Here is a 6,014-nt window from a genome sequence, read left to right on the forward strand (position 1 = left end):
GGTGAGTTGGAACTGACACCCAACTGTTGTTCTCCACACCATCTTGCTTCCCCAAGGCCTGCCCACCAAGACCTTTCCTTTCGAGCCCAGATACTTGCTTCTGGGGTTCTGGCAGGCCATAGCAGCAGTGGGGGGGGGGGGAGGGAGCCAGACCCAGCCCAGGGCTGCTCACATGCTCCCCTTTCCTCCCTTCAGTGCAAGACCCAGGGCTCTGCCTCATCTCTTCCCTTAACTGCCCCTTCCAATCCACCATCATGGGGTTGAAAGCCCTGTCCCCAGAAGCATGGCTCTGCCACCCAGGTCCTCCCTCGCTGGGCTCCAGATAGTTGGCACACTGAGCACCCCGCTTGAAGGGCTTCTCTGCATCAGGCAAGGAAACATTCAGAGCCTACACAGCAAGGCTAACACACGCAGGAGCACTTGAGACATCATTAGGAATTGAAGATAAATAAATGCCCCATTGGAAAAGCCCCCTTTCCTAGGAGATGGGATTCTAGGCTTCTAATTCCAGCTGTGCCAGCTGTGTGTCTGTAGGCAAGTCACTCTCTGGTCTTCAGTTATCTCTTCTGTAAACTACCTATAACGCCTTCCACATGAACTTACAGTGAGCCGCCCATAAGATCCAGATGGGACAACACTCTGAGCCAGGAAGCCAGGCAGACAGCAGATGATAATGCTATTATTATTCACCCAGCATGAGTTCAACTCTTGCCTCACCTTTGGAGGTATGTAAGGAAAAAACTGGGGATCCAGACTTTTTTTTTTAAGTTTTTTACTGTTTTTTATTTATTTATTTATTTATTTATTTATTTTTGAGAGAGACAGAGACAGAATGCAAGTGGGTTAGGGGCAGAGAGAGAGGGAGACACAGAATCGGAAGCAGGCTCCAGGCTCTGAGCTGTCAGCACAGAGCCCAACGCGGGCTCGAACTCACGAGCTGTGAGACCATGACCTGAGCCGAAGTCGGACGCTCAACCGACTGAGCCACGCAGGCGCCCCTGAGGATCCAGATTTTAGATACAACTCGTCGAAACTAGACAGGCTTTTGACCAAGGATCTAATTTGTGTTTTCCCAGCTATGCTTCCTAGCACCTGGGGTTCCTTACAAATGCCGGAAGGACTGCCCCAAAAGGCAGAGCTCCTGCTAAAAGGCACCCGCATGGGCTTCCCACAAAACTGTATTGGAAGTAGTCACAGGACCACCTTCTGGGTGACCAATTTTGTGCTTAGAAGAGTCCTGGACTCCGCTCTCACCATTTTGAAATTTTAAAAAAATTTTCAACAAGGGGCCCTGCATGTTCACTTTGTACCAGGTCCCACGAATCCCATAGCCAGTGTGGACTAGGAGCTCCATGACTAAAAACAAAACAAAACAAAACAAAACAAAACAAAACAAAACACAAACACAAAGAAAAAGTGGGTTTCATCCCTTTGATGTACAGATGGGGAAATGCAACAGCAGCCCAGATAAAGGAGGGAATTGCCCCGGGTCACACAGCCCAGTGGGGCGAAGTCAGGATTAAATCCCCAGGATCCTGACTCAGCTCTCCTGCTTCTTCTCTTGCATTCAGTGTGTTCTTCCATCACTCCCTACTGCCTCTACGGAGCAAACTGAAGCCCAAGGAGATCTGTTTCAGGTCACACAGTTGTGATAACAGTGGTGATGATAAGACTGAGCTACATTTTTTGATGATTAAATCCTTTTTGGAATAAGTAAGAGCATGGGTGAGATCACAGGTACATACATACATACATACATACAATATACACAAAGAGTCTAAGTGGTGCATTTTTTAAATTATAACTAAGCCAGTCCTGTCTCTTGCCAGCCAGCTGTCTCCAGCTCCTCATGAGCTGGGACCACGGAAGGGGTGGAGCTGGCTGCCCTCACCCAGCTAACCCACGTCAGCAGTGAATTTTACCAACTCACTGGGCACTTCCTCAAATCGGTGGTTAGAACTCTTGGTGCCAAAAAGTATATAGAAATATGAAAGAATCAATGGCAACCCTTTCCTCCCTGTCCCTCCCTGGCCTCCAAGGCTCTCTGGGCTAGAAGTAGGAGGCGCTCCCTGACCCCGCCCAGCCAGCCCTGGCCCTCGCACTGGCCCACCTCCTCACTTCCTTGTTTCTTTGTGAAACAGGAACTGAGCAAGCAGCACAAGTAGGGTAGGATGGGTGGTTGAGAAAACCCCAGTGGTCCATGGCGAGGCCATGAAGGTGAGAAGCTGATTTCCCTCCCAGCAGTCCTAAGTAGTTCCAGATTCTCTTGCTTGTCACACCTTCTGTGTTCTAGAATAGCTGGGGCTGAGGGACCCTGCCCTTTGCAAGCTGGAGACATTCAGGATATGGACCGCAGAGTCATGCAGCAGAGATTCAGATGGGGCCCAGATGAGATATGGAAGCAGGTGCCAAGACAAGAGGAGAAACTGCGAGTGGGGCCTGGAGTGAACTTGACATAGCCCCTCCGCAGGCACAGAGCACTTTGTGTGAGCTGTGCGCTGGACTGACTGCGCTCTCTCTAGGCATGTAATCTGGGTAACTCTGCTCTCTCTCTCTCTCTCTCTCTCACACACACACGCACACACACACACACCAGGCGAAGTCCACATTATCACTGTCTTCACAAGAGCTCATTGTCAACGTCACTTGCCCAAGGTCATGCAGCCAATAAGTGATCTATGGCTATTTGAATCCAGTTCTACCTGGCCCCAGTTCTGGGAGGTGTCTCCTGCTCTACCTCTTCCCTAGACAATCATCCCCTAGACTGCTCAGCGACTTTTGTCCTTGTAACATTGGGACACAATCCTAGGCAGAGCAGCCGGGTCCCTCCCAGTCTCCCATAGAAACGCCCTGCAGTGAGTAGTGAGTGTGTTTTTCTCTGAGCGCCAAAGCCCAGCCTCTCCCTCGTGGTAATTGCCACAGCTGCCTGCAGGTGTTCTTTGTTTTTAAACCGGGACCTTATCATCAGTTCAGAGATTCAGAGATGACTTTCCCTCCCATCAGCCCCTGCAGTCAGGGACTCCCCAGTGCTCCTACAGCTGCAGGCTCTATATGTCCTGTCTGTGTGCAAGAGGAATGGATGCTTCCTGCCCACGTTCCATGCCCTCCTCTGCCCTTCTCCCACCTGCGATTTTGCTCTTCTCACCCTCCATGCCTAAGATTACCACCATGAAATCTGCTTATGGGCTGGGCTTTCCAAGGTGGACTTCACCTTGGAAATGCCCAGGTATTTCCAAGCAGCCATGTGGCATCTGCTTGAACATTTCTAAACACAGGAAGCTCTACTACTTAACCAGGGCTGAACTAAGTACCATCTACATATCAAAAATGTCTCCCTCGGAAGGAACCCAAACCTTCCATTTGTCTGTTTCCCATCATTCCTGGCCAACCAGAATACATCCTTTCCTCTTCATGACAGCTGTTTGAAGTCAACTTGTTTCCCCACCCCAACCCAAATATTACAGGTGTTGAGCACTCCCCAGGTTGACAGGACTCCGCTACAGATCCTCCTGCACACACACTTAGCCAGCCTTAGCTATCCAGCTTTTATGCCTGGAATCACACCTCCAGATGCCCTCCCTTCCTCTTCACTCCCACCGCCTGCCACAGAGTATTATTTTCCACTGGATGTGTATGTGTGGCTGGGAGAGGTGAGACTAAGAATCATTTTGAAGGTTTATCCAAATATAGATATCCCTCGATAGCCAAACTCTTACTCTCTGAAACAAGGATTTGGAGAGTGAGGGACACTTTCAGACATATCTCAGTCAAATATCACACCCATGATATTCTACCGAATTAGAATCTCTTCAGGAGTGCAGGTGGGGGCTGCTCTATGTGAATGCAGCCTACAGTAACCTCAGTGTCTGGCAGTCCTATTGTCTACTCTCTGAAGGTTCAAGGGGATCTCACTACCTGTGGGACCTCCCACCCCAAAACGTGCACATCCCACAAAATAGCTGCTAAATCAAGGCTTTCCTGCCCCCATGTTTATACTGGTCACATCCTTGCCATAATAATACCAGTTTAAACTGCTGATTTCATGGGGTTGTGTTGGGATGAACTCATTGGGCCAAGAACAAGCACTGGGCAAATGTGAGCTTGCCTCCCCACCTAGGATGTAAGTTCGCAAGTGCAAGGGACTTCGGAAGCTGTTTATTTTGTGTCTCCCCCAAGAGCTTAGCACAAGGTTCTGCACAGAGCTAGCTTGTAGGTCCTGTCTGCCAGCCCATTAATTATCAAGTTTGAAGTGGCCTTGTTCTCTGCACTACGGATCTGGATCACTTCTTTAGCTGAGAGCTCTGTGTACCTGGAAAGTAACCTATAAAATGCTAATGTGTTGCCCAGAAGGGAAACCTATTTAAAAAGTGTTTAGGGCCCATTAGCCAGCTGGGGCTTGACCTCAGGGGACTAGGACCCGGGCAGTCTGCCAGTAGCGAAAAGTTGGGGGAAGGCAAGTCCAGATGGAGGGTCCCCGGACTCCCAGAGCAGGGGCTGCCGATCAGGGGAGGCACATCTGAAAAGGAGACAGAAGGGCAGCGCTGACCACACTCGTTCCCTTCTGTCCTGGGGGGTTTGGTCGCCTCTCTGCACTTTGATTCAGGTCCCCACCCCCACTCCCGCCGCCTTTTCCCAGGCCTAGGCGAGGCGGCGGCCCAGCGCCCTGGTTAGCTGGCTGCCTTTAGTCGCTTTGCGGTTAGTGTGTGAGCTCGGCTCGCGGCCGGGGCTGAGCAAACAGGAAGCGGGCACATCCTGCGCGCCGGTTCGGTTCGGGGACGAGCCGTCGCGGTGCGAGCCTGGGAGCTTATGCGGGGGCTCCAGCTGCGGGCGCCCCCGGTGCCCTGAGCCCCTGCAGCCCTGTGCCCACCCCTCGCCCCGCGGGGGCCGCGTCCCCCACCCCTGCCAGGCTCCTTTCCAGGCAGCAGAGCCCGGAAGCGAGCTGGGGTGCGGAATCTGTTCAGGAGTCCGCCTGGCAGGCTGAGGAAAGAGCCAAAGAAGGATGGTTTTCAGCCTGGGGGGAAAGGACCGTGTCTTCCCTGAGCTCACCCCGACGGTTGGATGGTCAAAGGGCGTGGGGCAGGCTGGGGGACAAGCGGGGAGGAAGTCAACAAGAACATCTTGGGAACAGGAGAGGGCCAGCCCAGGATTTCACAAGTGCTACAGAATGCAAAGTCTTAAAAAGATGCACACCTTTTACCCCGGGATGCCCCTTCTGGAAATCCATCCAAAGGAAAAAAATTGTGGCTATGAATATTTACCTTAAGGATGTGCAATGAAGAGTGAAAAAAAAGTTAAGCCAACCTGAGTGCATCAGCAAGGGTTTGCTGAAATAATCACGGTCCATTCATACAATGGGCTGCTGGGCAGCCATTACAAATGGCATAGTTGAATATTTCCTAGCATGAGAAAGTCTCAATTACACTGTATTCGGTTTAACAAGGAGATACCAACAGAGTTGGGGAAATGTGACTTTTTTTTCTTTTTTGATAATTTAAAAACAGTTTGTTTAGGTATGATTGACCTACAATAAACTGCACATTTTAAAAATGTATGATTTATTTTGACATATGTATACACCCATGAAACCACCACAACCAAGATAGTGAACATATTTATCACCCCAAAAAGGGTCCTTGTGCCCGTTCTGACCTCTCTTTCCCCTCCCCACCCCCTCAAACCACAGATCTGCTTTCTGTGCAGTATGATTTTTTTTTGTAAAATACGTATAGAGAGAGACAGAGAGGTAGTTAAATGCTCAAAAATAGAAAGATATTTATTCAAACAGTATGGAAGATAATTATGGAGAGAATTTTTAAATTTCCTCCTTTTTGTGTATCCATGTTTGCTAAATTATATATGATGAATATGAATTGCTTCTGGAATAAGAAAATCATTGAAGTTATTAAAATATCTGCCACAGATAACCCACAAAGTGAACATTGTAAACTTAACTACACACGCATTCAAGAAATGCCTTGAATGGGACATTTGCTAATGGTACGAAGTTGCTTGCG

The sequence above is a fragment of the Panthera tigris genome, chromosome X (genome assembly GCF_018350195.1).
Source record: "Panthera tigris isolate Pti1 chromosome X, P.tigris_Pti1_mat1.1, whole genome shotgun sequence".
In the NCBI taxonomy this organism is placed as follows: domain Eukaryota; kingdom Metazoa; phylum Chordata; class Mammalia; order Carnivora; family Felidae; genus Panthera; species Panthera tigris.